This window comes from Pinus tabuliformis, chromosome 4_2 (assembly GCF_031772625.1).
Source record: "Pinus tabuliformis cultivar Carrire ecotype Pingquan chromosome 4_2, CPIR1, whole genome shotgun sequence".
Lineage (NCBI taxonomy): Eukaryota > Viridiplantae > Streptophyta > Pinopsida > Pinales > Pinaceae > Pinus > Pinus tabuliformis.
This window is the reverse complement of record NC_142304.1, coordinates 795,694,758-795,713,678: the sequence shown is the minus strand read 5'-3', so window position 1 is coordinate 795,713,678 and position 18,921 is coordinate 795,694,758.

Here is an 18,921-nt window from a genome sequence, read left to right as displayed (position 1 = left end):
CTAGAATTGCAGAAAGTGCAAAATGATTCTAAGTATCTGCAAGAAATGCAGAAGACTCACAAATTGGAACTTAAAATCCAGAAGTTGGAGAGTGAGTCTCTGATGGCAGACACTTTGGCTCATGCCAAGGAAAGTATTTGGACAAAAATCAGTCAATCCATGACAGATGTATGGCCATCCATATAGATTATTTTTGAGCAACAGGAACTCATTACTAGGTGCAGAGCAGTGATTGAAGAACAAAAAGCAGCCTTGAAGACCAAGCCAGTAGAAGCCACAGATATGATCAAGGTTTTAAATTCAAAGAACAAAGAGGAATTAGAAGAAATAAACATCTCTGACAGAACAGCTACCATCTTGGAGATCAAAAAGGTATTACAGAAAAGGAATTTGATCAATCAATTAGAAACTAAGTGTCAAACCCTCGACATTTATGTCAAGAGATTTCATTCAAAATTTAATGTTTTAAATCATAAAGTGTTGCCAAGGTTAGTAGGTTTGAATGATAATTTGATTAGATTAGATGATTACTGCAAGGAGTTATATGCTATTGCAGTAAACAGAGCCAAATTTGCAGCAGTTAAAGAAAAGATAATAGGGAGGGTTTTTCTAGAAGCCTTGGAATTTGATTTAATCATCTTACATGAAATCAAGCACTTTTTTCTCACCAAACCTAATTTTGAAAGTTATACAGAGGTGGTTAAAACATTCAGGAAGATGGTAAATGTAGAAATCCAAAGTGCATAAACATGGGATCGATTGTGTGAAACAATTGAGTAATTCCTCATTTTGACAGCAGAACAAGTCATCAGTGTTTTCATGACATCTCATCAGTGTTTTCAGGCCATATCATCAACAAATTCCCAAAGTATAGAGCCACCTCTTCGGCAGTTTTTCAATTCCTATTATATTGTTCTATTTTTGTAATTTTGTACTATTTTGGTATTCTATTCCAAACAGATTGTAGATCTTTTGTAAAGTTTTGTATAAATAACTCCTCTTGTGATTTTTTATGGGTTGAACCCTTGAACAAGTTGTCAAGAAGAATTGTACTAAGATGGAGAATTTTTGAAATAATAAAAGATTATGGATTTTCCTCATATGGTCTATCTCTCAGTAAGTTGTATTTCATCTTGTCTATTCATTATGTTTTCTTCATATAAATTAAGTTTTTTGCACTCATCTGATTTAAAATTAAATTGAATTTTAGTTTCATTTTAAATCCTCTGTGAAGTTGTAATTTAAATAAGAGAATAATTTATAGAACTATTTATTATTGTAAATTCCTCTTTGAATATAAATTACACTAGATCTCTGTAATAGTTTGATTATATTTTGTTGATTAAGAAAGCACTATTTTCTTAATTTCTTCTTGTAAATGTTTAAATACTCAGTTTGAATATTAAATCAATTCTGCCTCTTCACACTCCACTTCTCCATCCCATTAAAATCAAACTAACCATGTGCAGTTAAAGAATAGCCTTTCATTTTATCAAAAATTTGTCTAAGTTTAAAGCACCTATTTATAAAATAGTTCACTAGTCATCCAATCATTTAAATAAAAAAACACTTTAGATGCTTTGGCATAACTAATTGACCTTAGGTTATCTCAAAGGGCAATAGGTTGTACACAACCTTCCTTGTTACTGGGTTCCAAAGCTTATAACCTTTTAAAGCATCCTTATACCCAATAAAGATGCAATTTTCAGATTTACTATCCAACTTTTTTCTTTTCTCCTTTGGAACATGTACATATGCATCACGTCCAAATACCCTTAGATGTGAAAGAGAAGGTTTCTTACCAATCCATATCTCTTGTGGAGTCTAATCCTCCAACGGTGATGAAGGTGATTTTTTGACCAGGTAACATGCAGTCTCCACTGCCTCTACCCAGAATTCATGTCCTACCCCGATACCACAGAGCATGCTTCATTCAATTTCTATCAACGTCTTGTTCATTCTTTATGCAACTCCATTTTTCTCAGGTGTGTATGGAGTATTATTATGTTGTGATATACCACACTTCTTACAGAACTCTTCAAATTCCTTCTTGCAAAACTCTCCACCATTATCTGTCCTCAACACATTTATCTTCTTATTTGTCTGGTTTTCCACAAGAGCCTTAAATTCTTTAAACCTGTCAAAGACTTCAGATTTCTTCTTGAGGAAATATATCTATGTATTCCTTAAGAAGTCATATATAAATGATACATCGTACACATACTTACCCAGTGATGGAACTGACATAGGTCCAAACACATCATTATGCACAATCTCTAATATCTATTTCGCCAGGCTCTTACCACCAGAGGGGAAACTCACCCAATTTTGATTCCCATATACAAAAATTTCACAGAAATAAAAATCCATAGAGCTATTAGACATACCTTCTACTATACCTTTACCATGAAGTATTCGAAGGCCCTTATCTCCAATATGTCCAAGCCTTTGATGCCATAGCATGATCTTTTCTCCAGAGACCACTAGATTTTCTGCTCCACTTTTAGGAACCACAAAACTGTTGCACCCATCAATAACAATACTACCTTACATCTTGTATAGAGTTCCAATCTGAACTCCCCAAATCAATACCAATGCTCCCTGAACCATCTTGTAGGTATCTTTCTCGAACACTACTTTTACACCTGCATCATCCAGCTTGCTTACAAAAATTAAATTTCTAGCTAATGCAAGCATATGCAGAACACTCGGAAGTGTTCTAATCCTTCCACCTTGCAACTTAAACTTGAATTTTCTACTACCAATGATTCTATCCTTCCTATCATCCCCTAAGAAGACATCACCACCATCATATTTCTCATACTCGCAGAACCACTCTCTATGGGGAGTGAAGTGAAAGGATGCACCTGAGTCAATCAACCATGCCTCATGATCTACATGTGTACTTGAAGAAGAATCCAAGTACACATCCTCACCTTCATCTGAGGTGGTTTTCACCTCTGCAGAAGGAGCATCATTAGATCCCTTTCCTTTCTCAGTAGCTTTAGATTTACATTCCCTTTTTTAGTGCTCTTCCTTTCCACATTTCTAGAACACTTTTACAAGTTTTCCTGGAGATTTAGATCTCCCTCTAGATTTAGATCTCCCACTCAAGGACTTTTTTTTTTGGTGGGGGGGGACTGTCCTCGTATAGACAAGGCATCACCATTTTGGCTCTCCATATTTTTTTTGTTTCATCTCCTCCATTAGCAAGGATGAAACTATTTCATCAAACTGCAAGGTAGTTGCATTGCTACCTATTGTAACAACCAGACTATCCCACGAATCTGGTAGAGAACACAACAAACTCATGCACTTATCTTCATCTGAAATTTTAATATAAACATATAATAACTAGCTTACCATAGTATTAAATGCATTCAGATGCTCTGTCACCGAGTCTCCATCTTTCATCCTCATTTTGTACATCTTTTTCCATAGGAATGGTTTATTCACCAGAGACTTAGATTGGTACAAATTCCCTAAATTTTCCCACAAAACCTTCGTCGTAGCTTCCCCTAATACATTCATCAATACTGAATCTGAGACACACAATCATAATGTGATTTTTTCCTTCTAATCCAACTTCTTACATTCTTCATCGGACATTTTCATTGTTTTAGTACCTAGATCTACTGTGATCCACTGATCTTTATCCACCAACATATCCTCCATCTTGAGTTTCCACAACTCAAAACCCTGACCATTAAATTTCTCGATCTCTATATTTCCCCTACTCGCCATCTTCTTTCACCACAAGAATCAATACCACAAATCTCCCACTGAATAGGGTCTACCACAGGCTCGAGTAAAACCCCTCAATAGAAAAGGCATCCCCTTGAAGCCAAAACAACTCTAATACCAAATGTAAGTTTTAACCCCATGTTACAGGGAAAAGTGTCTATATAGAACTGCTCTATCCCACTAAGGTGTGACAGCTACCTTAGAAACAAACAGAGAAAAGCTACTTTCGTTTTTCCTTTATGAATTATAGATAGAGAGGAACAGAAAGACCAACCTCTGTCTTGTGCTAATCTCCTGATTTGATTCCCCTCTTTTTTGATAGTCTTTAGCTACTTGCTCCCTTGCACGCCTAGCTTCACAAAGTACCTGTAAGATCACAGAAGCATAGCACTATACAAAGACATGGATCTATAATCATAAACAATCTAGGATCAGATGTAAATTGACCATACAGATGTAACAAGCATCAATGACACAAGAGCATGGAGGAAAACTTGAATAGCTTTTATTGATAAAACAAGAAAGAGCCAAGAGGAGTTACAACCAGTTGTTCTGACCTAGCATCAACCTCCCAGCAAAGAAGCCCCTCTTCACCTCAAACAAAGCTTAGATCACCCAACAATTTGATGTTTGTCTCAAGAAACCAACAACAATTCCTTACAATATGTAAAATTCCAGCCTCTAGATCTCTGGGATGAGGGATCCATATATAGATATCTGTAATGGAGATGAGTTAGCTCATGATTTGATTAGTGTCTTCCCTCTGATAGTTCTTCCTTCCACTTGGATATTGATGGTCTCTTACTCATCGTTGGTCGAATTCAGTGAGGCAAGTGTCACAAGAGAAATTTCTGGAAGCTTCCATTGCCTCTCCACCTCGCGGAATGACACTTCCATTTGTCATTTCTCGCCCATCGCACCCCACAGAAGGTATTTTTGAAATTCAACGCACTCACACAGTGTATTTAGGTGAGATGCAACGCACTTAGCCAGTGGAGTAGCTGAAATGATCCTGTTTTGACCAGTTCTGAGCAGTTTTTCATGGAGAACTTCTGGGAGAAGCTGTAATCTGTTGACCTTGTTCCTTTAGGGGTTAGAACAACACTTTTAGGTACTTATGAGCCCTTGGTTTATGGACATTTCATGCTTGGGGTTGTAGTGCCCAAAAATGTCTATAACAGTTGCCCCCTAAAGCATGAGGTCGTTAATCTTTTGATGTCGGGTGAAGTGCTTTATTATGAGGATCCAAAGTTCTTTCAAGCTGGGAGGAGACCTGTAATAAGATACAATAAAATACATTATCTTCATAATATTTTCACGATCTAGCTGAGGCGGGCAATCCCATGCTCAGCTTTATAAATTCATTTTCACGTACATAGGACAGACAATCGTCTGAGTGTAGACTGATGATTCTGATAGAGCCATCATCCTTTTGATTGGATGATTATATGTGCGGCAATGATGTACATTTGATTTCTTTATTTCCCTGAATATATATCGTAGCCCGGATGGATGAAACTAGATCCGGTGTCTTCAATCTCGTTCGATCTTCACTCGAAGTACAAGTCGATCCATGTGAAAGTTGTTCTGGAGTCGAACATGGAAAGACATCGCCTGATTACCAGCCAATGATGTAAGCTGTTAACAAGCACGAGAGGAGTCACCGATAATGATAATGACCCTCAAGGTACTGCAGTACAATTCACATGGTGTGAATAAAAGACTTGGCGTCGAACACCACGCAAAATCTTTCGGTCGAAGGCCATTGATGTAAACCTCTCGCTGGAAGTGAGAAACTTGCCATTGAGGCATGCAAGCTTCAAAGTATTGAATGGGGTGTTCCTAGATCAACTTCTTGGATAATGAGCTGATGTCGACAAGAAGCGATCCGTCACAGGAGGGCTTAAATGAATCCCACATCAATGACACGGAACGGAGTAAATGATTTTAATGGAGGTGAAAACGATCTGGTGATATAAGGTTCAGGGTGGTGGTCATGAAAGAATGGAGTATAAATGTATGGTAGTGGGTGAGACACAGGTGAATTCTCTAAATGACTTCTCTTGAACATATCGGTGACACTGATGTGATGGATTGGTATCATTAACCCCAAATGTGGATGGTATGATGGGACCATGGTGATGTGACCGGTGAATGAAACAACCCAACCCGACTCGGACATGGAGTGGAAGTGTCATGTTCAACAGCGACTTGCTACCAACAAAGTTTCTTCAAGTTTTCTTCCCAATTTTCCCCAGTCATTGCTGACCAGTACCTCTTTATTTTTGTCAGACTTGAGGAGAATAACATATGCTTGTTCTATAATTTTCCCTTCGGGCAAACCCATCGCTATGTTTTAACGAGCCTATCGATAATGAAACTCGTTTTCGTCTATAGACAAGTTTGTCGCTATTACACTTTTAACAAGTTTAACGACAAAGATAACTCAGTCCTTTTCAATTTTAGAGAGTCTGAAAAGGAACGTAAAGGTAACTCCAAAATTCCTTTTCCGTCATCTAATCCCTTAAGTTCGAAAAAGTATAAAACAATACAGAAGGGATGAATTTTCGATACTTTTAACGAGCCGAACAAAACAAGCGCTCGATATTTTTGTGTAATAATCCCTCAAGTCCAAAAAGATTATACTTTAGAGGAGGGATAACACTTCCTGTCCCTTTAACGAGCTGGAGAGGCCAATGGCTCGACAATCTTTTCATATTTTACGAGTCAGTTGAAAAGAGCTTAAAGGAGACTCATCTTTTGAGGAACGAGTGATAAAATGGATAACAACTGATTCCAGGTAAGGTTTGGAATTTTCCAATCACGACAGTGTTACAAGGATGGCTAGTGAAATCACTCTTCGTAGCTGTTCCTCAAAATGGGTAAATAATCAAATGGAGGTGAATGATCGGCCAATGCAAAAGTGGAGGTGATGGTGCAAACACGACCAAGGCTTTAATGGCTGAAGTACTACATTCACGATGGTTATTTACCGGGGAATAGTTCATTTTTTAACGAGCTTAAACGCGGGGGGAAACATTTGCTCATGGCTTATGTTTATTTTTTAACGAGCTTGAACTATGTGCTAAAACTGCTCGATGCAGGTTTATTTTTTAACGAGCTTGAACCTTGCGGTAACATTGCTCGATTAATCCAGTCGTGTGATAAGAATGTCTCATATAAAAAACAACAATTTTTAGAGTTTTGCCCCACATCCTTTCTTTATGCAAGCTAGGAAACGACCAATCCTACGAGTTTAAAGGGTTAGAGGACCTACAAATTTAAAAAATAAATAGTCGCTCTTTGCTTGCAAGCCAAAAGGTTTGCATGCCCCCAGGTATAAAACAGAGTTTCAAGGTTACCCCTTCTTTATTCCGTTAAAACATTTGTTTTATCGAGAGACGCCTACCTCTTACAAGTTACCCAAAGATTGTTCTATTCTCAGCGCAAACAAAAAACTTCTTCGGCGATGTTTACCGAGATAGACAAAGGTGAGTGAAGGTGGCTACTCCACTCACGTAACTTTGACAAGAGAATATTGTTCTAGAATAACCCCCTCTTCCAATCACGGACGGGAATACAGACTAGTCATATTCTCTCGCAGAAACCTACCCTATACCAGAAGTTTTCCTGCCGAAGCAGACTAGGGTGCATGCCCCTTGGGTTTCAGTCATGTCCCCCTGAATCACTCGCGCTCATCGGGTGGATGAACTGGGGATTGAGACATTTCTTGCATGAAAAGACCATTTAGGGATGGTATATGACTATTTTCTCTGTATGATCCGAGAAATGAAAGCTGGTCTACGAGCTTGACCACTCTTCCTTCGTGCGGAAAACACATTACTCTAAAGAGTGAGGAGACAATTTCTCCCACGCAATAAATATAGTCTTGTCCAAGGAGTAGATTATAATCTAGGGGTCCTTGAACTACCATTACGTTCATGTGAACAGTTTTCCCTCTCAATGTTATGGGCACATTTGGAAGGATCCCTAACGGTCGACTGGTTCCTTTATCAAAGCCTGTTAGATTTCTCATCTCAGGCAAAAGCGATGGCGAACCAAGCACTTTCCAAGCAGTTGAGGAAAGGATACTCACAGAAGCCCCTTCATCTATGATGGTACCGGCCATAACCATTCTATATATTTGAACAATGATTCGGAATGGTATACTAGCTGGTAAACAGGGTCTGCCTAGTTGATTCCAGTCGAAGGAGACAACTAGGTTGCTTGGAGGTGGGACCGAATAGACAGCTGGGTACGACTCTGACGAACTTCCTTCCTACGGTAAAGGAACAGGTAAATTGCCCCCATGTTCGTTGGAGTCTGTGCTTATGAAAAGAATTTGGACGGTGTCATCCTTGTTCTCTTTGGTGACTGTATCATCTGAAGATGGAATCTTTGAAGGCAAGACCGGGTCAACTGTCGCCTCGACCTTTTGACTTTCGTCTGGTATGAGTTCAGATGGTTTGTCTTCAATGATAGATGCTTCAGCTGACCACCTGAGCGGGCCAGCCGGATTCTCAACTAGTGATGGACTCGGCAAGAATTTTTTATTTCCAAGAGGAAGTCCTAACGGTGAACTCGGACGATCGTCCAAAACTCTTTTAGCTTTGTCTAAGAAGGGAAAATGGTGGACGACATGATCGCCTTCGCACAGTTTACAAGGAAATCTACATTTTCCTTTTTGTCCTAGGGCTTCACTTTCACTAGTTGACGGTGTATTTTCAACATGACCATCAGAGGTTGACGACACTGGGTTGTGCAAACGAGGAGACCAGTCCCTTAAGATCCGAGGGATGCAAGGACAATCTCGTTGATTGTGGTCTCCTTTGCAAATGACACATGGCGATTTAGGCCTGGTCGGTGCAGTGTGTGGATTTTCGCTAGACGACACTCGTTTTCCCCCATTCGCTTTTGGCTCCTTCTTCTTCTTCTCTTTCTTCTTCTTTTACTTCTTCTCCTTAGGTACTTGAATTTTGGATTTACCAGCCCCATCAAGCGAAGAGGAAGGAGGAGAGGAAGTAGAAGGTTGATGGGTAACTATGGATTCGTCTAGTTGTTGATTCGATTGTTCAGGAATTGTGGTGTTCTGAACGACAAAGGTTGAGAAGAGCCATACAGGCAAACCAATTGTGAGTCCTGGAAGCGACAATGTGGCCATATGGGGTGCACCAACATCTCCCCAAGAGGAGAAGGGACTAGGATTTCCTCCAAGGGGAATTCCTTGGTTGGTGGACTCCATTTTCTCAACCCAAGATCAACGTAGGAAAGGGGTAATGAGTATTCCGTTTAAAATAAATTTTAGACGTTTTGACACAACTTGTTTTTTCAATTTTTAAGAGTCAAGAAAAAACAAAAGATGACTCTAGTCTCCTTCGATTTTTAATGAGCCTGAAGTGACAAGTGCTCAGATGGACCTTTTCTGTTAAGGAGGCTGAAAAGGAACGAAAGGGACTGCTCTGGAAATCTAGGTAGAGGGATTACCCAACCAACCACAAAACTGCAGAATACTTTTTACGGTACGGCAGTAAATCTTCCCGAATGCTGTGTTCAGTGCATTGCGATCGATAGGGCGGCAGACACGGCTTCCTATGGATAAAGGATTAAGCCTATTGGGGTCTCCCAAAATATACTCGACGGTACGTGGGAGTAAAAGTCCGTACTTGCACTTATCGTCTCAAAGTGGAGGAATCACCCAACCATCAGTGAGAACAACAGTTACCAGGCTTTACGACGCCGCAATACGTCTCTAGCCTAGACTTCTAAATGTTGTGCGTTAAGTTCCAAAGCGTTGTTAGATTCATTGAACTTATTTTAAGTTGATCTTGTTTATGAAGTTTGCCTTTCAGGTTCACCACGAGATGTAGATGTAATTCCTAAAATGCAATCTAAGATGATAAACAAACTTTTTATCTTCTTTGTGCAATCAAAATCCTAGCTACTAAGGAAAAGAAAGATAGAATCTTTTCACAAAGAGCAAAGAGCACACTCTAAATGCACTTTCCTAAATCAAGCCAATCAGACTGTCTATATGCAAATGCACATGCATATATTTGTTTTCGAATGCTAAAAAGAAAGTTGATGCACAAATCTGAATTTCTTTTCAAGTGACAAACATCAACAAGTTTCTTTTCAAAATAAAAAATGGAGACGATCACAACACCTTACGATTTTGAAATGAATACTTGTTCTCGACACTAGAAAACTACAAATTCAGACCAAAAGCAATAGTAACATGATAATCTACCATTAACAACAATAAACTCTTTCCTACGATTGAAATCGACACTTGCGACAGTTTCAAATCAAAGGACGACAGCACGATTATGCTACTTTTGCAAAGGAGAACTGTAAATGACTCAACAAACACACAAAAACATCTACAGTACTTTTGTACAAAGGAGGTGGAATATCAGCAAGAAAAAGGGGTTTCAGACAAACATATACTGATCACAGGCAGCAAAATTCAGGAATAGAATTGGAAAGAATGAATCACAGAAACCAAAACTGCACAGAGCCTAGTCTGATCAGCGCACCTGTAACACAGAGAATTTGAAATGCAGCGCAGCTTGTCCACTCGGGAAGTGCGCTGAAGTTCAGATTCTCTGAACAGTACCTATGTTGGGCCAGAAACGAGACTCTGTTTAGGTTCCAGGTCACAGTTTGCAGTTCAGTTCTTGGGTTTTGGCCGAGCAAAAAGCAATCAGTAATGCAACAATCAGGGGTAGATCTAAGGAGGATCTAAGAGCTATCACAAGGGCAATCATATAGTTTTTGAATCAGTTGTTTAAATCATAAACAGACCCAGTAGATGGATTGAAGTAGCAGTTATCTACTTTGCATTGCTATGGCAAATGCAGTTTGAATGCTACCTGTAATTTAAGAAACAGACAACAAAGAATGATAAACAAACAAACTAATTATCTCCCCAGCGGAGTCGCCATTTTGTTACAGGGAAAAGTGTCTATATAGAACTGCTCTATCCCACTAAGGTGTGACAACTACCTTAGAAACAAACAGAGAAAAGCTACTTTCATTTTTCCTTTATGAATTATAGATAGAGAGGAACAGAAAGACCAACCTCTGTCTTGCGCTAATCTCCTAATTTGATTCCCCTCTTCTTGGTAGTCTTTAGCTACCTGCTCCCTTGCACGCCCAGCTTCACAAAGTACCTGTAAGATCACAGAAGCATAGCACTATACAAAGACATGGATCTATAATCATAAACAATCTAGGATCAGATGTAAATTGACCATACAAATGTAACAAGCATCAATGACATAAGAGCATGGAGGAAAACTTGAATAGCTTTTATTGATAAAACAAGAAAGAGCCAAGAGGAGTTACAACCAGTTGTTCTGACCCAGCATCAACTTCCCAGCAAAGAAGCCCCTCTTCACCTCAAACAAAGCTTAGATCACCCAACAATATGATGTTTGTCTCAAGAAACCAGCAGCAATTCCTTACAATATGCAAAATTCCAGCCTCTGGATCTCTGGGATGAGGGATCCATATATAGATATCTGTAATGGAGATGAGTCAGCTCATGATTTGATTAGTGTCTTCCCTCTGATAGTTCTTTCTTCCACTTGGATATTGATGGTCTCTTACTCATCCTTGGTCGAATTCAGTGAGGCAAGTGTCACAGGAGAAATTTCTGGAAGCTTCCATTGTCTCTCCACCTCGCGAAATGACACTGTCGTTTGTCATTTCTCGCCCATCGCACCCCACAGAAGGTATTTTTGAAATGCAACGCACCCACACAGTGTATTTAGGTGAGATGCAACGCACTTAGCCAGTGGAGCAGCTGAAATGATCCTGTTTTGACCAATTCTGAACAGTTTTTCATGGAGAACTTCTGGGAGAAGCTGTAATCTGTTGACCTTGTTCCTTTAGGGGTTAGAACAACACTTTTAGGGACTTAGGAGCCCTTGGTTTATGGACATTTCATGCTTGGGGTTGTAGTGCCCAAAAATGTCTATAACACCCCGTACAAAAATTACCTGCATACAAACTTTTAAAATAGAAAATAAAAAATGGCGAGAGCATAACACATAAAACAAATATACACAGAGATTTTCCCCTTGATCCCAAAACCAGGACCACCAGATTGATTTTTCATTATGTTCCTTTCAATGTTAAAATACATATATATACATGGAAAATATTTATTATGAAATGATTCTTACAATATTTTGAGAATATTCAAAATTACTTACCCGAGTAAAGATGCCATCCAAGTATGTGAGCACATTCTCCTATGTTTCTCTCCTAGTCTTGGTACGACTATAATAATCTAGCAACTGCTCTCTAAAAGGAACACATAAATAAAGGGCCTGTTTTGCACAATCAAAGGATAAATACTTAATTTAGTCTTCAATTTGTTAGAAATTAATTAACAAAGAAATGAACAATGTAAACTTTGAAACAGGAACTAATATTGTTACCCGTTTTGTAGAGATAGGAAAAAAGTAACCTGATTTTGAAAAGGGGTGATGCAGAACACACATGTTTTTTTTAGAGCATAGTTTTTGGCACTTTAATTTTTTTTATGTACATTACATTTTAGAATGGTAGTGATTTTCATGCTAATTTTAAAAAGTGAGTATTCTGCATCACACCCTTTTTTTAAAAAACCTGCTTTTGGTTTTAAATTTTCTAATGTATAAAATGTAAATAATAATTTTGTAAATTTGGTAATTTTTGAAGTGGTTGTTTTCTTCATATTTTCTTGTTTTTTATTTTAATTTTATTTTTTTTTAGTGAGGTTTTTATTGTTTTGCATTTTTAAATTAGAAGGTCGATATTTAGAATTTTCGATGTTCTACATATTTATACATCCTTAATTAATTTTTCAATCCACATGAAATAATTGTTTCTAAAAAACAATATTTTTTAACAATGGACATAAAAATAACCATTTTTAACATAAATATAACTAAAAAACTACATGTTTTGATAATTTTTTGCTAGAATTGACATGTCAAATTCACAATTTTTATACGAAAATTTAAACTAAAAATGGTTAAATAATGGTTTTTTTAATGAATTTCATGTCAAAATAATAATAATAATAATCACTTTTTTTTTCAAAAAATAATGATTAACTTAAAAATCAATGCGAAAATCACATATTACAAATATTGAACGTATAACAACCCTAATTGAGTCTTTATTATTCTCATAAAATGTCAAAGTCAAAACATTGCAAAGCTTGATTTACAAGCATAACTTAAATTTAATCAACAATGTCACGTAATCCAAACTCTTCGCCCTCTAGAGTTTCATCATTGTCTTTTTCCACAATATTTTTTGTTTCCTTTTGCTCATTTTCCTCTTCTAATGGATCTTTGATGTCTGCGAATCTCCCAATGTATGTCTTTCCAAACATTCCATGTCAATATACAAAGATTCAACACCTGAAAAATAATAAAACACTCAAACTTTGCAAATTAAACAACTTAAATTTATACAAAATATTTCCCATACTTTTTCTCAACTTTTCTTCAAAATAAAAGGTGAAAAATGATTTTCCTTGTGATTTTTCTCAAAATTTTCCCCAAAGAAAAAAGAAAAAGTTTGAGAAATGTTTCCCTATGCATTAAAAAAATAGGGAAGAAAAATGTTTCTTCATTGTTTTCCATCCCTAAAATGTTCCAAGGAAAATGTGGAAAATGTCTCACTAAATGTTTTCCATCCCTAAAGCAAGAGAACCATGAGGGGTGCACCCCCACTATCCTCGCTCTGGCCTCGCTATTGAAGGATTGGTACGAAAAAATCTCAAACTGGATTATGTTAAGTAGTTAGTTTTGTAATATTTTTTATTTGCGAAAAAGTAGCATAGAAATTTAATGTAGCTTCGCACTACAATTTGGAATGTGCGAGAATTATCTAGTTTGAAGTGACCTTCCTTATTTAATAGGATTTGATTTTACAAAATGGAAGGACAAATTATGAAAATAACACACCACAGCAATGAAACAATTACAAATTAAACTAATAATTCCAACAAAATTTTATCAAAATTTAAAGAAAAGAAAAAAATACAAAAATATATTAAAAAAATAAAACAATTAAACAATTAAACTACTACATAAAATTAAAACTCAAAGATCCGATTAATTTTACATTAAAAACAAATTCCCAAAAAAATCCCACTGCTTTCTAATCCATAAAGTAGTATACCAACTGATATAGGTAACCTTCAAAATTCGTAGCAATGGAATAAAAGTACAACTTGAAATAAATCTATTAAATCAAAATTAAAATGCATGAACACTAGAATGTTGAATTTTCCACATTTAACTTACTTTTCAGGTGACAAATATCTTAGTATACCAGTAGATAAACGTGGACATACAAAGATTGACTATTAAATCAATCTTATGCTTTCTCTCCTGCTCATAAATAGAGATTTAGTCGAAGCTCTTAAAAAAGCCCTTGGAAAAACATTGATAAAAACTTTTCACCCCACCTTAAAAAAAAAAAATTATGAACCTCACGTATTAAAAAAAAAAGACTACGTGAATTTGATCTTTTAATAAACAACGTGACCTTTCATAAATTTTTCGTGCTCTAAACCAAAAAAGCTACCCACGTGAGCAAAAACGACTCCTTTGAATTTAAATTTACGTATGTGTTTTGGTTGATTAATGCTCTCGGCCCTTTAATCGTTTTAAACACTGCACTGCGATACGATGGGCTTTTAATGATGACTTTTCCGCTGTTTCCATCTTTCTAGATTTTCAAAAGTCAATAGTCTCTATATGTGTGGTTACAGTCGCTTACGGACTGGATCAAAATATTACCACCATTAGTGTTTGCGTTGAAAGCTGAAAGAGTCTGCTAATTGGAATGTTCGTACAGTGGAATTGTAGACGACAGGAATCGACCGCCTGACAGTTGACTGTAAAACCTAACCTTGAGAGAGCGAGTGCGTTGACATTTACAATTGTGCAGCAAGAGAGACTACATATTCATAGATGCTAAGCTTCAATTATGTGAGCTCAGGTCGGCATTCAAGCGTTACAATGTCTCCTTATTTAATAACTGAAATCTCATCGATACCAACGTTATCTCGCTGATCTGATTAACCGGTTACCTCGATGTATTGATACCAACGTTACTATGTTAAGCTTCAATAACTCACCACATGATTGCTCGGAGGTGGAGGTGCCTTCATACTTCAGCTTATGAGAGACCCCGTAACTGTATGATCGAGAAAGCAGGGCGGCAGTGAGGCGATTCCGGGAATCGCCTGGCCACTGACCCGCCACTCGTGGGCCAGTTATTAAATATGAAGACCCTGGATCTAGTTTCATCCATCCGGGCTGCGATATATATTCAGGAAAGATAAAGACATTGACATGTACATCATTGCAGCAGATAATCATCCTACCCAAAGGATGATAATTGCATCAAAATTATCAGTCTACCATCAGACGATTGTCTGTTCTATGTACAGGAAAATGAATTTATAAAGCTGAGCATGGGAATGCCCGCCTCAGCTAGATCATGAAAGCAGTATGAAAAATAATGTATTGTATTGTATCTTATTACAGGTCTCCTCCCAGCATTGGATGAACTTCGGATCCTCCTGATAAAGCATTTCACCCGATAAACGGCCTCATACTTTAGGGGGCAACTATTATAGACATTTTTGTGCCTTACAACATTGAGCATGAAATGTCTATAATCTAAGGGATCCAAAGTCCCTTAACATGTTGTTCCTACCCCTAGAGGAACAAGGCTAAAAAACCACAGCAATTCACAGAAGTTCTCCACCAGAAACTGCTCAAAAACAAGTCAATTCAGGATCAATTCAGTGGCTCCACTAGCTGTCTGCGCTGAAATGCAAAGTCAACACTGGCTACCTGCACTGCAACACAGGTAGAAGCACTACCAGGGTGCGCTAAGAGGGAATTGACAAATGGCAAGTTCATTCCAAGAGGTGTCAAGACCCAGGAAGCTTCCAGAATCTTCCTCAATGACACTTGCCTCAGTGAATTCGACTAGTGATGAGTAAGAGGTTCCCAATATCCAAGTGGAAGCAAGAACCTCCAAGTGGAATCAAGAACTGATAGAGGGAGAGGACACTAGTCAAATCTCAAGCTGACTCATCTTCTCTCCAAACATCTATATATGGATCTCTCCTCCATGAGATTTGGAGGCAGGAATTTTGTTATTGCAAAGAATTGCTATTGGTTTGAGATTGGAATCATTGGGTGCTTAATGCTTTGAAGGGGGTGAAGATAGGAATTCCATTTGCTGGGAAGGAGATGCTGGATTGGAGCCCTCTAGGTTGTATCTCTTCCTGAACCTTGTTATTCATCAATAAAGCTATCTTGGTTTCTCCTATATACTGATGTATCTTTGATGTATGATTGCATTAGTATGTTTAGTTTATTTCTAATCCTGAACTAGTTATGAATATGAATCTATGTCTTTGTGTAGTGTTCTCTTCTTGTGATCTTGCAGAGACCTGTTGAAGCTGGGCGAGCGAGAAGGCAAGTAGCTGGGAACTCTCAAAGAGAAGGGAAACTGGATCGAGGGACAAACGGAAGACACCGGTTAGTCCATCCATCTCTCTTCATTCTTAATTCATAAAGGAAGAATACTAGAATAGCTGTCTCTGTTTGTTGCTAAGGCATTGTCACACCTTAGGTGGATAAGATCGTCCTGCATAGGAATTTTTCCCCACAACAAATTTGCGACTCCGCTGGGGAGATCTGTTTAGTCATTTTATTTGTGTTTCTATCATTGTTTGTTTTATAGACTCAACAGCAGCAATCGAACTGAATCTGCTATTCTCAGATGCAAAGTAGACAGCTGCTGCTTTGATCCAATCACTGGATTTGTCTATGATCTGAACAATGGACTCACAAATGATTTGATGATCCTTTGTGATAGATCTTAGTACCCCCTCAAAGCATCCCTTTGATTGTACCTTGCTTGTTGCTTTTATTTGGCCTGAAACCGTAGATTAATCAGCAATCTGTGACCCAGAACCCAGTGAGAAACTCTTGTTTCTCCTTCAGCGCAGACCCTGTGAAGAGGTTCTGCATTTCAACGTAGGTCCCGTGAAGGCTACCTGCGCTGAATGTCAAAACCCCTGTGTTGAGGTTGCGCTGATCCAGTTAGGCCTTGTGCAGCTGGGGTTCTCTTCTCTATTTTGCCTTGTTTTGATCTCTGATTTTTGCAGCCTGTAACCAGCATAGGTACCTATCTGATAACTCCTTTTATTTGCTTAAATTCCGCCTCCTTTTGTACAAAAAGATTGTGAGTGTTTTTATGTATTTGTGGCGTCATTTACAGTTTTCCTTTGCAAGAGTGAAATAGTCATCCTGTAGCCCTTGATTCAGATCTGTTGATTGTGATCTTAGGAGAGAGTTCATTGGCTGTTTACAGTTGGTTATACATTCATTTTTGCTTTTGGTTTGAGTTTGTCTCTTTTAAGTTTCGAAACAAGTATTCATTTCGTAAATCGTTAAGTGTTGTAATCTCTTCTACCCTCTCTGATTTCGAAAAAGTAAGCTTGTTTGTATTTGTCATTTAAAATCAAATTCAAAGTTGTGCAAAAAGCTTTCTTTGTAGGCATCAATACTAAGAAAGTTGAAAACAAACACCTGCATTGTGCATTTGCATCTTGATAGTTTGCATGCTTGATTTAGGGAAAGTGCATTAGAGTGTGCTGATTGCTCTTTGAGAAAAGATGGTGTCTTTCTTTTCCCTTTGTAGCTAGGATTTTCATAAGCTGAAAAGATATAAAGCTTGCTTATCATCTTTAGACTGCATTTAGGAATTGTATCATACATCTCGTGATGAACCTCAAAAGGCAAACTTATAAAAAGATCAACCTAAAATAAATTGAATGAACTTAACAACGATTTGCAACATAACGCACAACATAGAGGTCTAGGCTAGAGACGTGTTCCGACGTCGTAAATCCTGGTGACTGTCAATCTCGTTGATGGTGGGCGATTCCTCCTGAGGGACAATAGCGCCAGTACAGATTGTGCTCCCACGTACCGTCGCGTATATATTGGGAGACCCCTATAGGCATAAAACCTTTATCCTTAGGAAGCCATGTCGGCCACCCTACTGATCGCAATGCACTGAACACAACATTCAGGAAGATCGACCGCCCGTACCCTAAAAAGTATTCTACGGTTTTGCAAAAGGTTTGGCACACCCTCTGCCTAGAACTCCAGAGCAGTTCCTTTTGGCCTTTTTCAGACTCTATAACGGAAAAAGTCCATCCGAGCATTTGTCACTTCGGGCTCGTTAAAACATCGAAGGAGACTAGAGTCATCTTTAGCTTTTTCTCGACTCTTTAAAATTGAAAAAGCAAGTTGTGTCTAAAGCGTCATTAAAATTTATTTTAAACGGAACACTCACCCCTATTCATGCGTTGATCTTTAGGTTGAGAAAATGGAGCACACCAACCAAGGAATTCCCCTTGGTGGAAATCCTAGTCCCTTCTCCTCTTGGGGAGATGTTGGTGCGCCCCATATGGCCACATTGTCGCTTTCAGGACTGACAATTGGCCTGTCGATCTGGCTTTTTTCAACCAATGTCATTCAGAACACCACTACTCCTGAACAGTCGAATCAACAGTTAGACCAAACCAAAGTTACCCACCAGCCTTCTACTTCATCTAATTCTCCCTCTCCTCCTTCCTCTTCGCTTGACGGAACTGGTAAAACAAAAAACCAAGTTCCTAAGGAGAAGAAGGAAAAGAAGAATAAAGAGAAGAAGAAGAAGGAGCCAAAAGTGACTGGGGGCAAACAAGTGGCGTCTAACGAAAATCCACACACAGCACTGACTAGGCCTAAATCGCCATGTGTCATATGCAAGGGAGACCACTTCCACAGAGATTGTCCCTACATCCCTCGGATACTAAGGGACTGGTCTCCCCGTTTGCACAATTCGGTGGCGTCAACCTCTGATAGCCATGTTGACAGCTCACCGTCAACTAGTGAAAGTGAAGTCACAGGACAGAGAGGGAAAGCTAGATTTCCCTGCAAACTGTGTGAAGGCGACCATGCCATCCACCGTTGTCCCTTCTTAGACGAGGCTAAAAGAGTTTTGGAAGATCGCCCGATTTTACGAGCGCAACTTCCTCCTGGATATCAAAAACTCCTGCCAAGTCCTTCACCAGTTGAGAATCTGGCTGGC